General features: G+C 42.0%; 1 long non-coding RNA gene across 1 annotated transcript; it reads left to right on the forward strand.

Moving 5' to 3' along the window:
- Positions 1-243: 243 nt before the first annotated feature.
- LOC125088798 (uncharacterized) lies at positions 244-11,781 on the forward strand. Its single transcript, XR_007123790.1, has 3 exons — positions 244-312; positions 11,046-11,206; positions 11,704-11,781. It is a non-coding gene; the product is annotated as an uncharacterized LOC125088798 (long non-coding RNA).
- Positions 11,782-19,317: the final 7,536 nt, after the last annotated feature.

Below are 19,317 nucleotides of genomic sequence, written 5' to 3' on the forward strand. Positions count from 1 at the left end.
AAACATCCCACCTTCGATGAGAGAGGCTATCAACCACAGAAGTTCTTTTTATAGGTTTCCCTTCCAACAAGGGCAAGAACACGTTACCATGTTTTGATCAAGGGGACTTAGAAATTTTGGGGGTCTTTGGATAATATTTTCTTCTCCAAATGAAATAGACAAAGATGACTGAGGAATCCCTTGTTCCTTCCCATTTGTAAATGCTCTGTGTGAGATCATAATACAAATAGCTTGGCAGCCATTTTGCAACCATGGGGGGTAAGATCAAGAGAACCATAAGAAGTCAACCCAGAGGTTGCTGAGCTACTCAAAGTCTGTTCAAATGTCCTGCCTTTGTATTTATTGTCATTATAAAAATGTAAATTCTTACTGCTTAAACCACTGCTATCCCAAGAAACTTTAGTTGCAACCAAGTGTTTTCTAAGAGAACAGAGGGTAGGGCTGCTACATAGGATGGCAGCAATAGTGGCATTGGGAGCCCTTACCCTCAAATGGATCTGTGGAAGGAGCATGTGGATACATGGCTGGTGTATAAGAACACTGCACCAGTTTACTAGGGATGCCTGACAAATTATCACAAACCCAGGGGCTTATGACAACACAAATTTATTCTCTTACAGTTCTGGAAACCAGAAGTCCAAAATCCATAGGTGTCAGCAGGGCCAAGCCTCTTCAAGGGCTCTAGGGAAGAGACTCCTCTGCTTCTCCAGCTTCTGGGGGCCCTGGATGTCCCTTGCTTGTGGAGCACCACTGCAATCTCTGCCCTGTCTTCACATCTTATTTTCCATGTGTGTCTCTTCTTATGAGAACACCAGTCACTGGATTTAGGGCCAACCCTAATTCAGTAAGATATCATCTTAATTGCATCTGCAGAGACCCTATTTCCAATTAAGGTCACATTCTGAGGTTTGGGCAAACATGAATTTGGGGGAACACTATTCAACCGTACAAACATGGATGACAATTTTCAGGTTGCTGTGAGGAATACTGCAAGTATTTTCCAAACCACTCAGAGAGGAAAGTTTTCAGAGAGTTAAGGTCCTTCACAGGGCCAGTGAAGTCTGAATTACTATTGTTTTACAATGCGCACTCTAACCCGAGAGCCGTGAGGCTTGGAGAAAGTCGGGCTCCCATTGCATTGAATCGCAAGGCAGGCATGTTTTCAGGAATAATGAAGACCTGGAAATGCCAGTGAGATCACAGAGTCATAATTTCTACTCAGTCACACAGAAACAAACCACACAGCAAAGTAACATGGCCTCCAGGCATTAGCACAGAGTTAATGGCACAAGGAAATCTGGAAGGATTGCTGTTGAATATCATTCTCAATGAGCCGGCATGAATCTACATGTACTGAGCATTGTGTGGAACAGTGCTGGGCTCACCCTTCTCCTCCCCAACCCTTGCAGTGATCAGGGAAAGGGGCTTATGGGAAACAGAGCTGCCTCAGGTCCACTGATAGAAAAGAACAGGAAGTTTGTGTCACAGGAGAAATACAGACAACACACGTAAGGTTGTGAATGGAAAGCTCTCTGCCCCCACTTATACAATAAAGCAGTGGTTTGGGGGAATTTCCAAAGGCCCAGAGCTTCCAGAACTACTGTGGAAATGGCCAGAGTCAGAAGATACTGGAGAATGAGAGTTGACTTAGGGGTTTCTGAGGATATGTAACCCAATGTGAGCATGTTCATTTTACAACAGGAAAACCTGAGGTTGGGAGAAAGGTAGCAATGGGTCAAAGTCACAAGCTGGTCATCTGCAGGACCAAGGTTGAGTCTTCATCCTTTGTGGACCTGGGACCACTCGCCTGTTGCCTCCTCTTTGAGAGAGAGTGCAACCTGCCCAGCTCCGTGAAGAGCCTAGGCTGGGTAACAATCCTCAGAGTCCTGTATCCATCCTTCAGAAACTAACCCCCAAATATGCTCATGAGCTTCCTGGAGGAGTCAGCCAAGTATCCCTCTTATTTTTGGTAAGTGGGAAACTGAGGACCAGGGACTGCAGGGACTTTTGCAGGGACCCACTGCTACTGCCACATTCCCATGGTCGGCAAGTGAAAAAAAACCTCAGCCAAAATCAAGGAAATAGTAACAAAGTCTTCATCAGTAATGTTCTTGGATAAATGACCCAGCCCACAGAGAGGCAGGAGCTCAGTTCTATCCAGAAACCGGGGGAAGGCTGGGTCTTAAGGGGCAATACCTGTTGGGTAAGAGAACTTCTTCCAGTTTTCTCATCTCAGATGAGCAATTCTAACCTCAAGAGAAACTGAGAATCAAGACAAAACTCCCCAGAGCAATGAACTGCTTTTATTCTCTTCACTGTTTATTTTTGATGTGATTCACTTCCCTGAATGTTAGAAAATCAAAGGCAGAGCAATCAAAGGCCGGGTGCTGTGGTGTGGTTTTCCTACTCTCAGGCATGTACACCCAGGCTCCCATCTGGACTTCTGTCCCAACCGATCCCTGTTGGCTCCCACCCAGAACCCAAAATATCCCCAAGGGACCATCCAAATAGCTGGGGCACAGGGTTGAGTTAGAGATTTTCCACATATTTTTTTTCATTTACTATGGACTTTATAGGGATATTGGAGGAATAAGTTTTCCTACCTTAAAGCAAGGTAGGAAGTCATTCTTATTCACCACTAATTTAATATGTATTAATTAAGGATGTAGACACTGAACTAGGATGGTAACCCTTGCCTTCACAGAGCCTTCAGTTAGGGAAGAGATCAAAATAGCAAATGGAAAACTGTGATGTGGTGCTGGTCATGACAGAGGACTATCAGGAACCTTCTGTACAGGAGCTCCTGGGAGCCTGTGGCAAGGGATTTGACCCAGTTAAGGAAGTTGAAGTGACCCCCAATTTGAGACCAGAATGATGAGTAAGAGATGATCTGGCGAGTCAATTATCATATGGTTTCACTTATTTGTGGAGCATAACAAATAGCATGGAGGACAAGGGGAGATGGAAAGGAGAAGGGAGTTGAGGGAAATTGGAAGGGGAGGTGAACCATGAGAGACTATGGACTCTGAAAAACGATCTGAGAATTTTGAAGGGGTGGGGGGTGGGAGGTTGGGGGCACAGGTGGTGGGTATTGTAGAGGGCACGGATTGCATGGAGCACTGGGTGTGGTGCAAAAATAATGAATACTGTTATGCTGAAAAAATAAAAAATTAAAAAAAAAAAAGAGATGATCTGGCAAACAAAAGAGGGAAGGACAGTTTCATGTAGAGGAATGGCACATGCAAAACCTGGAGAAGATGAAGAAGAAGGGTAAACCCAAAGGTCAGCAAAAGGCAGTGCAGCTGGAGGACAGGAGTGGAGGAGGAGGGCCTTGTTATTCAATATGAAGGACTTTGCCTATAAGACAGCAATAGGAAACCAATGGGAAGCTTATTAAGTAGGTGACACAAATTAATTACTAGGTCTATAAAATGAAGGAAACATTGGAGGTAGGGGCAGCACGCATGCAGAGGAACTGTGAGGGAGTGTGGGTGACTGAGGATTTGAACTGGAGCATCACATAGGTAGCAAGTGGCAAAGCCTGGTCTCAAACCCAAGCTTGAGCTGAATGCACTGCACTGAGCTTCATGGGTACACATCTTAACCACTCCATGAGCTGCCATGTCCATTTTTTGAGGCTTGTTGAGAAAGGCTCTCTGGCACTGTGTCTACCAAGGCACAATGATGTCCAAAGAATGTCAAGTTTGTGCCTTTCCAGAACGGAGCTCTGAAAGAAATGATGACATTTCCCAACCTGTGGTCTCCAGACCAGCCCTGTGAGGGTGAGCTGTCTGCCACCATCCTAGGAAGACTATGCTAGACTGGGCCTCAATGAGCCACAGCTCCTTTAGGCCCTACAGGAGAAGACACGATTTCACATAAGGCACTGTCTGGCCAGACAATTCAATTACTCAAATTTTAGCCAAAGTTGGAAATTTCTGCTAAATGAGTTCAGAGATGTAGGGAACAGGGCTGCAATGGAGGCATTATGCTATAAAATGCTGCACACTTTTTAGAAATGTTAATTGGTTAAAGTGTCATAATTTTTACACACATGTAAATAAGGTTAATGAATTTTATTCCACACAGATGATTTAAATTGTAAAACAATCAAATTACTTTTCAGGTAATACTTTGGGCTCAAATCAAATAAAATTTCAAGTCATTATAACTTTAGAAAAAGAAACTAATTTGAATATGTGATTTAGATCCATTAAAAGTCTTCTCAACTTTAAATAGTGATAATAGAAATCAGAAAAGCTCGAGAGTGGTTAAGATTAATTAAGAGTAAATGCATTTGGGAAAAGGAAATTATGGTGCTGTAATTTTAGAATGCAAATGAGGTCAAAAAGTTTAAACTAATGTGCATCTATATAAACACTGCCTCAATAAAGGGAAAATATTTCATTACAAGGATTTATAAGTACTGTATTCTGTACTTCTTGTTATATAAGTAGCAACAAATTGATAAACGGCAACCTGTTGTCAGATCATTAGAATACCCTTATGGCTGCCAATAGTTAAGCTGGTACCAATTTAGAATTCTTGTTCCATGACATTTCAGCAGCCTGATTTCTTTGCCCTACAAGTAAAAAGTGTTGGCACCCCACTCAATCCCCGTGAACCTCTTTTTCCTGGCTCAGTGTGCCCATATCTTATTTTGTGGACTTTGCTGCTAAGGGCTCCCACCTGCAATGGTCTTGAGGCTCTGGGGCTACCCTCACTACTTAGCCAGCCAGGGGTGCCTGGAAGGTTTGCTCCCCAGCTTCCCTAGGATCTGTGGCCAATGGCTGGCATGAAGGTCCTTTGCCTTGAGATGGGACAAACTCTGGGGTATCATTTACCCCCCATAGGATGGGGCCGGGACTAGGCTTCGCCTGAGATCACAGCAGAGCTTGACTTCTGTACTAGGTATGGTTCCTTGAAGTAGAGCCCGAAAAGGAAATTCTCATGCAAATCTTTTATAGAGGGGTTTTCTCAGGCCAACCTTGTAGGGAATGGGGTGTTACAGAAAGTTATTGAGACACTTGTTGAAACAGTAAAGACTAGTCAGACTGTTGTAACAAGTGTCAGACTATCACAATAGAGTGGAGAGATCGGGCTCAACTCTGAATACAAGCGGGGAATCACAGCCAGCAAGCCAAGTGAAGGATCCGTGCGTGGACAACTATAGGAAGAAGACCCTGAGGGTAGGGGCATTTGTGCAGAAGGCAGGCCAGGGTGATCAGACATGGAGGGTAATCAGTTAACGACGGTAGGAGGATTCATGTGAGGCTGACTTGGCAGGATTATTGCTACAAATAGATGGCACAGGCCAAAGACGGGGCCTGAGGATGAGCCAAGTTGAAAAGAGGCCTCCAAGGAGCCTGACTGAAGTCTGTCCTGAGGAAGCAGGGAGGGCGGTAGATGTGGGTTCAGCTCCAGTCTGCCCCTGCCTGGTCATACAGGATCCTACCTTGAGGCAAGGGGACCTGACTTTTATATCCCCACATCAGCTAGTGTCTGGCTGTGAGCCAACCGCCAGGGCGTGGATACTCTGCCAATGGGAGACCCAAGAGTCTTCAGCAGCCCACACTCACAGCAGCGGAGGGATCGTCTTCCCTGCTCATTTCCCAGCTCATTCAAGCTGAGCTCCCCTTCCCTATCCTGCCTCCTCCATCTCCTCTCTTCCCCTTCTTGCTTCCTGGGAGCCCTGTCTGCACAGGAACCCTTATCACAGACACTGCTCCAAAAAACTCAACCTAGGACACCCTCCAGCTCTGACACTCGAGAGTTATACTTGCTTTGATGACCTCAGGCCCGCCTTGTCCTGCAAGTCTCTTCATTCCACGCTAGGGACAGCATCTGAGGTAGTGGGCTCCTGCAGTTCCCACCGGCAGGGAATCTATGTTCCCTTCTTGTAGTAATACTGTTTCAGTTCTCCTCTGAGGAATCAAACTTTCTCTTCTCTTAATCTGTAAGATTCAGGTATAGCACACATGTGTGCGCGTGCGCACACATAATTTCTCTCAGACACACACAGACACAGACACTCACACAGGCGCTAGAGGGAGCCATCTGACCTAGGCCTGGACAATCAGAGTCTAGGGATGGCAGGTGATCTGAGCTGATCCAGTGAGCCTCAGCCATGGGAGTTTGGCTGGAACTCTTGGAGAAATGGTGCTGTGCCCTCTTTCTAGTGAGATGGTTAATCTGCAAGAAATCAGCCTGAGGCTGTTGAGGGTCATCTTCCCACAAATAGGAAGATTCTGACCAAGATGGAGGCAATCACAGAAGCATGAAAGACAACTGGCGACAGCATGTGAGCCCTGGGCCGTCCTCTGGACTTTGCAGTTGCCTGAGACTATTCAGTCCCTTTAGCTGGGTGCGAGCCACCCGGAGATGAGTTTCGGTCACGGACAAGAAAATGAGCTTCCTCTAATTCTGCTGATAGGAATCTGGTGAAAACCAGGTTTAGATGGTTCATTGGACTCTATTGTCTGGATTCTGGGCGGCTGTGTGACCTTGATCAAATCTATCACTTCTCTGTGCCTCCATTTCCCTACTGGTACTATGTATTTCCTAGAGTGGAGGTAGAGCTCTCCAGGACTCTGTGGAAGATTCCTCTGAGAGTGTGCCCTGGAGCCCATGCTCTCCTCTCCAGTCTCCTAGCCCCCAAGACTCTGAGTTCTGACGCCACAATTTCTTCACAAGGGCCAGATCCTCTCCCTGCACCTAACTTCACCTCCAGCAACTAGTCCAGGAAGAGCAGTGGGGCCCAACCTCAGTGTACACATCTGGGAACTGGGCCCCGGCCCCAGGACTCCTCTGTCTACTGGAGCAACCCTTGTGATTTTTGTGATCACAATTCTTGTTCCTCATTTCATTCTCCATTCAGACAAGATCAGCCTCTGTGGACCGCCCCTCTCCTGGGCCCACGTAGCTGCATACATGGACAGAGTCAGGGATTAGAGGGATGCTAATTACACATTCCAGCTACTCTATTACCTGATATGGCATCTTGTTCCTTCATATTTCAAAAAGTCACAGATTTCCATACATGTAATGGGAATCATAAGCATCAGAAGTGAGTATCTTTGGCTGGGTTGAGTTGAATTTTCTCAGGATTAAATAACAGGTTGCAGCAGATACTCTCAGGCTCTGCCCCTATTCCCAGGGGTCTCTTCACCATCCCCTTCACCATCCCCTCACTGGCCCTAGGCCAGAACCTAGGTCTCTTTCTGGGAAGGCTCTCCTCAGGCTTCTGGAAACTACTTCATCTATTGTTAAGGAAGAAGAGCCAGAAACACCTGGTTAATGTACACCTCCCTCATTCCCACTCTTTAACCAATGCCTGACAGCACAGGGGTACAAATGGGCATGAATGCATCCGGCCTCTTGTGCTAGATCTGAGAGGTCTGAGACTAGATACTTCCAAGGTCCTCCTCTACAGGGCTCTGCTTGGTACCGTATCCTTCCATTCCCAGGCCCACATTCCACCTCTCTCCTGTGTTTTCCTGGGGAGAGCTTCTACTAACCCACTGTCTAATGCTTAACAGAGTATCTCACACACAGTTGACGCCCCAGCAGTGAAGGCTACCTTACTGTTACAGAGTACCTGCCAAGTGGCAGCACTGGCTGCATAAGCACAAACAGAGCGTAAATCCTAGGAGGTGGACACATGTGTGCATGTACATATGTGCATGCACACATGCACAGTTCGTTCCTGGCAGACACAGCAGTCCTACTTGGTATAGGTGATGCTCTTCTAAGTCATGTCCAATGGCGCCATGGAAATGTTACCGTGAAGCCAATGCAAGAAGAGTGTAATACCTCTTGCTTTTAAGACCTGTCCCCAAGCATAGAGCTTAACAACCTGGGGCTTCTATATATGGGTACCAGGTAGCAGGCAGCTTTCCAACGTGCCCATGAGCTAGCTAACTGAACAGCACAGTCACCCATCACATTTATATTTCCCCTGATTTACCAGGACCTTGTGAAAAGATTGGCAGGACAGGGACAGGGCTAAGGAGAACCACATATTTAGAAGCATACTTAGGAAAGGAGGAGCCCGCTATGGTTGGGAAGGGTAAGGAAGCTCCCAGGCAGAGGGCCAGCCATGTGCTGGCTGCTCTGAACACCTCAAGCCCTAGCCTGGGTACTAACTGGTGTCAGGGGGATGGTGGGACCCTTCGTGTGAAGGCACATGGGGATGTCTGGCTGACTCTGAAAGTAGCCAGATGAAAGCCTGGAGCTGCTGAGAGCCACTGTATCAAGAAAACTTGCCTGAGAGCGACCAAAGGAAACAAAGTTGTGAATTAGAAACACAATGCAAGAGATGGTTTATCTGTTAAGCATCTCAATTCAGCGGGATCTGAAACCTGAAAAGTCTTTGTTGCTGAGCCAATTCAATCCCTTTTTAGTTTCAGACAGTTGAAGAAAGGCCCTGTCCCTTTAAACAGAGGTAGTTAACTAGAGGCAGAGAGCCTGTGGGCACAAGTGGAAAGTCTCAGCTCACTGAACTATTGGTGCTTTTGTGCCTTTAGCTCAAAACTGGTACCCATTATGTGAAAGTTACTTGAAAATGTGGGGCTTCCTCTTAAATCTATACCTACCTTTTCGTGCTACCCACATCTTACCATTCAGGCACAGGCCCCCCTCCCTGAGACCAAACATTCTAATCTCAGCTCCCAAACCTTCACTTGAGCACAGATTTTGCAGTGAAGGTTGGAGGAGAACTGAGGCCTGGAAAGTCAACTCTGCCAGACCTGGCCAGGCCCAGGGAGTTGATTGCTGGGGAGACACACTGTCCACTCAGTCACCTTAAATGAAAGGACAGGACTCCTCAGTCACCTTGAATGAAAGGATAGGACTCCCAAGTCTGCTCCTTTGGGAGTAGAGAGAAGAGGAAAGCAGGCAGAGTTACAACAGCAGCCATTAGCACATGCCTAAACAAAGCCACCTTCCATCTGAAAGGCTCAGAGGCCAAGGGGAACTAGAGGAAGTTCAGAAGACAGCTCTGCTGTGTCATTAATACTGTGCAAGTAGTTACCAGGTGAAAATCAGACTGCAGCTGCCACCCCGACTTCACAGGGCAAAAAAGGCATTTGCATGTTCTCTTACCAAGGAGGGGTGCCAGTTCCCTCCAGGATTAGAAAAAAGTTGCAGTTCTTAGTAATTCTTCACTGATGGGCTTGAATCCCCTGCCAGGCTTCCTCTCCCCCACAGCCTCCCTTTTGTGTATTAGAACAAAAGTCTGTGGGGAAAAAATAAAATCTGGAAGCCTGTTTAACTAGGAGCTGAGACGCAGCAGGGATTTTGCTTCATTTGTGCAACCCCTCCTCAGGCTGGACACCGGGCTGGATTAGAACTTCGGTGGTCAGTACAGCCTGGTACACAGCCTATCAGTCTGGGCTCTGCCAATTAACATTTTAAGTAAAATAAATATAACACCTATGATTTTGCCCTTGACACACAGTACAAGAAATATGAGCACTATATGTCTGTTTTATCCTAAATAAATGAATGTGGCTCATGTATCGCCCACCTACCTGCTCCTTTATCAACCTTTGTTGGTGGGCGGCAGCACTTCCCGTCTCTGTAGTGCAGAAACCCTCGTGGCCTCCAAGGTCTTTAGTCTCTGGGGCTGTCACTTTCCAGTCTCCCTGCCTACCAATGGCCTATGAGGTCCACTCCAAGGCTGTGCTTCCAATCTTGCCACACCAAGCCTGGCCCATACCCTTTCTGATTCAGTGTACCTAATATCTAGGAAGCTTCCCTAAGAATGCCCAGGAATTACCCTCTTCCAGGATCCCATATGTACAAGGCAGCATAGGTCTCCTTCCACTATCTCAAATTCCCAAATCCTGTCTCTGGGGAGGCTCACTGCCCCTCACCTTTTTTTTTTTTTTTTTTTTAAATATTTAAAAGATTAATTATTTTTATTAACATATAATGTATTATTTGCCCCAGGGGGGTACAGGTCTGTGAATCATCGGGCTTACACACTTCACAGCACTCACCATAGCACATACCCTCCCCAATGTCCATATGCCCCTCTCCTTTATTAGGCCATTTCTTCTGTTTAAGGTCCCCGCAATGGGGGAGTATTGGCTGGGAGAGGACACAGGGGGATGTTTCGGGGTCTGAAATGTCCCTGTCTGCATCTGGGTGATGCTCACCAACACAGAGTGTGCAAAATTGAGATTCAAGGAGCTGCACATTCAGTGTCAGTCACTCATCATACATTACCGCTCAGTTTAAAAAATTTACCTCCACACAAAAAAATTGGTTAGCTTGAACTGAAGGGGGGCAAATAGCCAACGTATGGCCTCACAAAAGGTAATTTCATAGGTTCACGCTAGTAGTTTTGGGTGGGTCTGCCTACTGTGTGCTTTTAACAAAAATTGTTTTCATCATTTAGGGGCAGCTGGGTGGCTCAGTGGGTTAACCCTCTGCCTTCGGCTCAGGTCATGATCTCACGGTCCTGGGATAGAGCCCCACATCGGGCTCTCTGCTCAGCAGGGAGACTGCTTCCCGCCCCCCCCACCCCCCGCCTCTCTGCCTATTTGTGATCTCTCTCGCTCTTTCAAATAAATAAATAAAACTTTAAAAAAAATTGTTTTCATCCTTTAAAACAGAAAATTTTACATAAAATTCTGGATTTCTGGTTCCAGTCAGAAACCAGGGGGGCACTTGATCTTCAGTTGTGGTATTTGATTTTGAACCATGTACTCAGGCATCAAAACACATAATCAAAGGCCCCAGAGGTATTGGGACTAGTTTCCAGGAGTACATGGGGGTGCGGAGGAGGGGCACAGAGTTGTGATGTGGGGATTCCTCTCATTCCTTTGTGAAATAATTATCATAGCAGAAAACCAGATTATGTTTCTATCAGGTTTCCCTGCTATACCAAATAAAACTGTCAAAGTAAAAAAATGCATATACATACATATATGCGTCTATCTAGCTAGCTACCAAAATGTATATATTTTCTTTATCTCTTATTTCCCTTAAATTTTCATTTGTTAGTTCCTGTTCTACTATTTTTTTCTTCTCTTTCATAGGTTGCTACTAATTTCTTACAGCAATTTACAAATGCCCTACTACTCTAAGAACCATTGAAATCACAGTTGGGAACCTCAATAATTTCACCAAGGCAGAAGCTATTAAATGCAAACATTGGAAAAAGTTTTTAATGCTGCAGAATATCATGAAAAATGCCAAGGTAAGCTCATTGTTGCTGCGGATTTAATTCATCCTCTTCTTAAAAGCTAGAAATCCCCTCTCTGCCCAGCAGGACCCGAACAAGCCTTAAATGAGGGCCATGTGAGGCCACATCTGGCTGATTCCTCCCCTCCCCAAAACCCAGCATGGCAGCAGAGGAGGCAGCCCTGAAGGAACAGGGGATAGAAAACTCTGCTAATTTTTCTCATCCCATTACAAGCTCAGAACTGAAATGGACACAACAATAGTTAACCCCACAGCCTGCAGACTCCACTAACCAGGAAAAGAAAGCTACCTTATATACTTGTTCTTCTTTATACTTTTCAAAATCATTTCCTTATAGGTACTCATTGAAACCCCCAAGAAGTAGAGAAGCTGCCCTTGAAATTTGAGTGCTGTGGGGCCCAGAAAAGAAAGAGCTCAGTGTTGCTCTGCAGTTTGCCATCAAAGTCAGGGCAAACCAGGGTCTCTAGACCCCTCACTACCTCTTCTTTCTAGATCCAGGACACATCCCAGTGCTGCTAGAGCCAACACGTCATCTGGCTGAATGAGAGAAGAACACAAGAGGTCTGCATTTTGGAGTCACAAATAGGAGATCTGCTTACAAATTAATTAAATAAAAAGTTAAACATTTTTTAAAAAGCATATCAATTAGTTAATGAATATAAAATGAGAAAATTTCTAAGAGATATAACTACCAAACTACTATAACTACCTAAGCTCATTCAAGAATAGATAACCTGAAATTAAACTATGAAAGTAAATCCATAAATTCTTTCTGTAAATAAAACCACAGTAACTTTACTGCTTCACTGTGAATTCTACCCAACACTTAAGAACATATTCATCTCAATTCTACATAATTCTTTCAAAAAAATATAAAAGAAGGGAGGGCTTTTGTGTGGCACAGTTGGTTAAGTGTCTGACTCTTGATTTCAGCTCAGGTCATGATCTCAGGGTCATGAGATTAAGCCCCATGTCAGCTCCAAACTGAGCACGAAGCTCGCTTAAGATTCTCTCTCTCTGCCTCTTCCTCTGCTCATCCCCATCCTGCCCATATTTCTCTCTCTCTCTCTCTCTTAAATTTCTTTAAATTTAAAAAAATAGAAAAGAAAGGAACACTTCCTAACTAATTTTATGAGGCCAGCATTTCCCTGATACCAGAATTAGAAAGGGACAAATCAAGAAAAAAAGAAAGAAAGCAACAACAACAAACCAAACAACTGCAGATCCACCTTATCTCTTACAACCATAGATGCAAACATCATAGAAACAACTTTAGAAATGGAATCTAGGGGCGCCTGGGTGGCTCAGTGGGTTAAGCCGCTGCCTTCGGCTCAGGTCATGATCCCAGGTCCTGGGTTCGAGCCCCACATCGGGCTTTCTGCTCAGCAGGGAGCCTGCTTCCTCCTCTCTCTCTGCCTGCCTCTCTGCCTACTTGTGATTTCTCTCTGTCAAATAAATAAATAAAATCTTAAAAAAAAAAAAAAAGAAATGGAATCTAGCAACGTATTTAAAAATGTAATAAAACATGACCAGTTGGGATTTAACTCAGGGCACTCAAGATTGGCTTAACATAAAAAAAAATTAACCAAATTATTATAACCATATTAACATACTAAAAAAGAAAAACTATATATATAATCATCTAACTAGATGCAGAAAAGAAAATTAACCATTGAAAAAATTAAACAACCATTCAAGATAAAAATTCTGAGCTAACCAGAAATAGAAGAAAACTTCCTTAACCTGGGAAAATGGTAAGGTTGTTTGTGTTTAATACTTTAAGTCAATATTACACTGAAAATTCTAGCCAATGGAATAAGGCAGGAAAAATAAATAAACATCTGGTCTGGAAAAGAAAAAATAAAATTATTTTTAGATAATGAGGGGATGAGGGGAAGATGAGGGGATGTTACCTAAATAGAAAATTATAAGAAGTCTACATACATAAAACTTACTATAATTAATAAGTGAGTTTTGCAAGGTCAAAGGACATAAATTCTATATTTCAAAAAATTGTATTTATTTATGCTAGAAGCAATACTTGGAAATAACTATTTGAAAATCAACAGATCATCACCTTATTTATTTATTGTCAATTGATTTTTGATAAAGGTGTCAAGACAATTTAATGATGAAAGAATAACCTCTTAAACAAATGGTGCTGAAAAAACTGGTTATCTAGATGTGAAACACAGAATTTGAGCCCTACCTCATATCATATACAAACATAACTCAAAATGAATCAAAGACTTATAAGAGCTAAAACTATCAAACATTTAGAAGAAAACACAGGCAGAAAATGACATGACCTTGAATCGGGCAATGGCTTCTTAGCTATGAAATCAAAGGGCACAAGAAACAATATAAGAAAACCAATAAATTGGACTTCACTAAAATTTAAAACTGCTGTGCCTCAAAAGACACCATCAAGAAAGTGAAAAGACAACACACAAAATGGGAGAAAGTGCTTGCAAATCATATATGTGATGAGTGATTTATATCTAGAATATATAAATAACTCTTAAAATTCAATAATAAAAAGACAGACAACCCAATTTAAAAATGAGTATAGGAGGCACCTGTGTGATGCAATTGGTTAAGCATCTGACTCCTGGTTTTGGGTCAGGTCATTATCTGAAGATGGTGGGATTGAGCCCCACATTAGGCTCCATGCTGGGCATGGGCTCTGTTTAAGTTTCTCTTCCTCCCTCTCCTTGCCTCTAAAAATAAATAAATAACAAAAAATAAAATTAGTAAAGAATTTGAATACAATTTCTCCAAAGAAGATATGTAAATGGCCAATAAACACATGAAAAATTGCTCAATATTGCTAATCACCAGGGAAATGCAAATCAATAAGAAGTGAGGAATGAAACACAATGAGATACCACTTCACATCCATGAGAATGGCTAAAATTAGAAGGTCACATAAGGACAAGTGTTGATGAGGATATAAAAACAATGGAAACCCTCATATTATGCTGATATGAACGTAAATGGTGTAGCAATGTGGAAGACAATCTAGTGGTTCCTTAGAAAGTTAAACATAGAGTTACAGTATAACCCAGCAATTTCACTCCCAGATATATACCAAAGAGTAAAACAATAACAACAACAACAACAAATGTTCACATAACAACATATATGTAAAAGTTCATAATGATGTAGAAATGTTGGGGTTCAGACTTGATAGCCAAGAAAGAATTCTTGAGATGTCTTCAGTGAAGAAAGTTTTATCTCTGGGCAGAAAGGGCTGCAAGTGGGTCATGAGGAGTAGCTGATTATATGCTTTCAAGTTTGGAGGGGTTTAGGGATAATCTAAGTCTCTAAGGAATTTTGGAAGCAAGGTTTCTAGGACCTTGAGCTATTGTTAGGAAAAGGTCATTTATTACTGTCCAGTAAACTCTCAGTTATGAGATGCTTCAGATGTGTACCAGAGGGCCATACATTTGGAGAATGATTGCTAACATGTATCTTGTGAGGTAGAGATAAAGGAAGTTTCCAAAGGAATTTTTTATGTTAAAGTAGACTTACAGGATCCTGGGGAGTTAGGCTAAGATTGCCTGTTAACCTCAGCAAAGTGTCAGCACTGAGACAGCTTAGCTCCCAGATGAAGGTCACTCTGCCTGTTTCAAAGAATTGTCAATGGGCTGTAGGCAGTAAGGAAATTTAATTTTTTGTTTTGCTTTGGTTTCCCACAACAATAATAGGAATTCAGGAATATAATGCAAATGTCCATCAACTGATGAATGTATAAATAAAATATCATATACCCATACAATAGACTATAATTCAACAATAAAAAATAATAAACTACTGATACACGCTAGAGCATGGATGAATTTTTTTTTTAAAGATTTTATTTATTCATTTGACAGAGATAGAGAGTACAAGAAGGCAGTGCGGCAGGTAAAGGGAGAGGGAGAAGCAGGCTCTCTGCTGAGCAGGAATCCTGATGCGGGGCTTGATTCCAGGACCCTGGGATCATGACCTGAGCTGACGGTAGCCACTCAACTGACTGAACCACCCAGGCACCCCTAGAGCATGGGTGAACCTTAAAAACAGGGCAGTATATGAAAGAAAATAATTACAGGAGACCACATGTTATATTATTCCATTTATATGAAATTCCCAGAATAGATATGTAGGGATAGGGACCAGGGGAATGGGGAAATGGGGAGTGACTGCTGATGGATACAAAGTATTTTGAGGGGTACAGGGAGAGGGGTAATGGAAATGTTCTAAAATTGATTGTGGTGCTGGTTTTACAGCACTGTGAATAGACTAAGAATTATTGATTTGTACACTTTAAATAGATAAATTGTACATGTTGAGATATTTCTCAATAAAGTTGTTTTAAAAATATATAAACAAAAACTATGTAAAAGCCTTTTCAGTAACATTCAAAACCAGAAATATTTAGGGTTAAATGAATTAAGGTATGTGCAAGATTTGTAAAACAAAACAAAACAAAAAAAACCTACGAAATATTATTAAGAAAAAATGAAGAAGGACTAAATAAATGGCTATACTGATATACCATGTTGATAAAAAGCAAGAGTCAATATTGTTAAGACTCCACCTCTTATCCAAAAAGATAAGATTGTAACACAATCTTACTGAAAATCTCATTAGGATTTTTTAATAGCAACTAAGGAGCCAATTCTAAAATTTGCACAGAAATACAAAAGACAGAGACTGGGAAAAACTATTTTGGAAAACAAAAACAAAGACAGAAAAGTTGGAAGACGTTTACTACCTGCTTTCAAAACTTTTATAAATCAGCCTGCTTGGGTGGTTCAGTCAGTTAAGTGCCTGCCTTCAGCTCAGGTCATGATCCCAGGGTCCTGGGATGGAGCCCCGCATTGAGTTCCTTATTCAGTGGGGAGCCTGCTTCTCCTCTCCCTCTGCCTGCTGCTCCCCCTGCTCATGCTCTCTGTCTCTCTGTCAAATAAACAAAATATAAACAAACAAAAAAACTTCTATAAATCAAGAAAATTGTGGTTGGTTAGAGGGTTGACTTCATAAAGGACCAAGGAACTTCTTCGAGTGAACACAATGTTCTCTCTTGATTCAGACAGACATATACAACTCACAGACTTCATAAATGTAGACACTAAAATCAAAGCATTTGATTGTATGTAAATTACAACACAATAATGTTGGCTTAAGAGTTAAGCAAATTTACTCAATGGGCATTAAAGTATATTAAACACAGCAGAAGACAGGTTTGTTAAAATGAAAGCAGAGCAACAGAAATAATCAGAAGCACAGAGAGAAAAATAATTGAGGAGAAAAAAAAAATACTAAGAAGAGCATTTGTACAGTACAAAAATACCCAATTATATAAAATACCTACAAGTGGAGTTCCAGAAGAAAATGAGAGATAGAATAGGAAAGGAAAAGTATTTGAAAAACTAATGGGCATTTTCCCCAAATTTGATGAAATACCTCAACCCACAGACTCAAGCTCAATAAAACCCAAGAAAGGTAAAGGCAAAGAAAATCACATGTAGATTCATTATTTTCCAACTCCTGAAAATAAACTATTCAGTGAAAATAGTCTTACTACCTATAGTGGGGGAAATTGTAAGAATAATTGCTCATCAAAAATAGTGAACGTAAAGGCACCTTTAAATTCTGAAGGAAAAAAACACTATAAATTTTCAACCAAGAATTCTATGGTCAGCAAAAATATTTTTCAAAATAAACACAAATGGTGTCTGGGTGGCTCAGTAGGTTGTCTGACTCTTGCTTTTGGTTCAAGACATGATCTCAGGGTCCTGAGATTGAGCCCCGTGTTGGGCTCTGTGCTCAGTGCAGAGTCCTCTTGTCCCTCTCCCTCTGCTCCTCTCACTCCCCTCTCTCTGGCATAATAAATAAAATCCTTTAAAAAATATATGAAATAGACATTTTCAGATATATAAAAGCTAAAAGAATGAATAAACTACCAGTAAACCTGAACTACAAAAAATAAAATAAAATAAAAATAAAGAAAAAGAACATTTTCAGGCTCAGGGAAATGATACCAACCACAAACTATGATTTACAGGAGAGAATTTAATGCTAGACAAAGTAAATGAGTACAGGTTTGATTTGAGAGGAAATATGTGGAATGTTCTGTGTGGTAGATTGTAAGCTTAGCCAGGCAAGGCAGCCAGAGGCCTCTTTGGGGTGGACTTTGGAACTCTACAGGGACTGTACTGGCTCAGAGCTATGCTTTGGGCTCTTCCTGGAGAAGCTCTTCAAAATTGTATCGGCAGAATTTCCCCAAAACAAAGTCTAGGTTCTGACATCCGTGGATGGATTTCCTTGGGAGATGACAGCATGAGCACAGAAAGTTGCCACAGTTATCTGGTTTTGGAAAACTTTCCATTCTGTTTAAGAAAAAAATACAACTAACAGCTGTATAGAAGGATAAATACTTTACTTTCCAACTCATTAAACTAATGAAAGAGATATGATAGCCTAGAGCCATCGCCAAAAGATGCCAGTCTTCAAAAAGAGCCATCATAAACAGAAAGTATAAAGGCAATCAGTGAAATCCATGGAAACTAGATGAATTGCTGATATTCAAGAAGTAAACACTGCTGGAACATCAATCATAATCCATCAAATAATCAGTGGCTTTTCCAAATAGACCATGTGACAGAGAGTCTTTCCCACATGGTCTCTCATCAAAAGATATCATTTATCTCCAAGGAGATATTTTCACTTCCAGAATTTATTTAACTTCTCCAGTTCAACAACTCTTTTGTTGGGGAATCACAAGACAAGGCTATCTGTATTTTCCTGAGCTGGCTTCCAGAAAGTATGCAGGAACAATTCCCTTGCCTCCACCCCAATAATGCCTTTTGCTGAGGGATTTTCCTGGCTTGCCACATCCTTCGCTGATAATAAGAATAGCATCCTCCAAGGGACAGTGGTCATTTTCTAATCCCATTTGCTAAATTTCACCCCACCACTCTGCCATCCTGAAAATAATACTGAGTCACCTTTAGTGACTTTTTTTTAGTGAATTTCAGTCTTCAAATAACTAACCAGTGAACATCTAGAACTATAGAAATAAGTTTAAAATGTTTTGTCCTTTTTCAAATTTAAATTATTTAAATTTTGGATTATCTTTCATTTTAATTCAGGAGACTACTATTACTTAAGTGATTATACTTTTGTCCAGATGGAAGCTTTATAAAATTATAATTCTTTTTTTTTTTTTGTAAAGTTTTTATTTATTTATTTAACAGAGAGAGAGTGATCACAACAAGTAGGCAGAGAGGCAAGCAGAGAGAGAAGGGGAAGCAGGCTCCCCGCTGAGCGGAGAGCCCAATGAGGGACTCGATCCCAGGACCCTGAGATCATGACCTGAGCCAAAGGCAGAGGCTTAAGCCACTGAGCCACCCAGATGCCCCGTAAAACTATAATTCTTAGGATAATATTTTGTAAATACTTTTTTTAGAAGTTTTTAAAAAACATGCCCTGTTTTTTGGGTTTTGGTCCAACATGAAAAGAGGTTAAAATCCATCCCAATGCATAAAAAGCTGAAAAAAACCTGTAAAATGAAAAACTTTTCTTAGATCCATCAGAAAAGTGAGGCACTAGGACAAAACACTGTCTCCAAGTGAGAGAATCAGAGAGGCAAATACAGATAATCACAACTGACTGGAGAAGATACTCATTAGCAGAAATCTCCAAGAGAAGCAGTGCCAAATTAGGAAAACCTAAACCATAGTTGACAAATTGCAGGAGGTTCATTGTGGACAAATCTGAGAGTTAAAAATTCCAGGAAGGCCCAATCACAAGGAGGGCCTCACTCTTTTGTGAGTTTTACCTCCAGGAGCTAGACAGGTGAAGAAAAGTCTCATGTGCTCCCAACAGGAAGAAGGGAAAAGGAAACATTTTGGAACACAGCAGACCTTTCTGTCCTTAACAAGGTCTGACCTTGAAAGAAATTATTTTATTGGAATCTAAACTTTTGGGTTTCTTTCAAGGCCACATCAACCTAGAGGGAAGAGAAATATTCTATTCCAGCCCATCCTGTCCCACCTAAGTTTAGGGAAGAATACTGAAAAGCTCACGTGAAGTTCAGAGTCCAGAGGCACATGCTCA

The sequence above is a fragment of the Lutra lutra genome, chromosome 17 (assembly GCF_902655055.1).
Source record: "Lutra lutra chromosome 17, mLutLut1.2, whole genome shotgun sequence".
NCBI classification, from domain to species: Eukaryota; Metazoa; Chordata; class Mammalia; order Carnivora; family Mustelidae; genus Lutra; species Lutra lutra.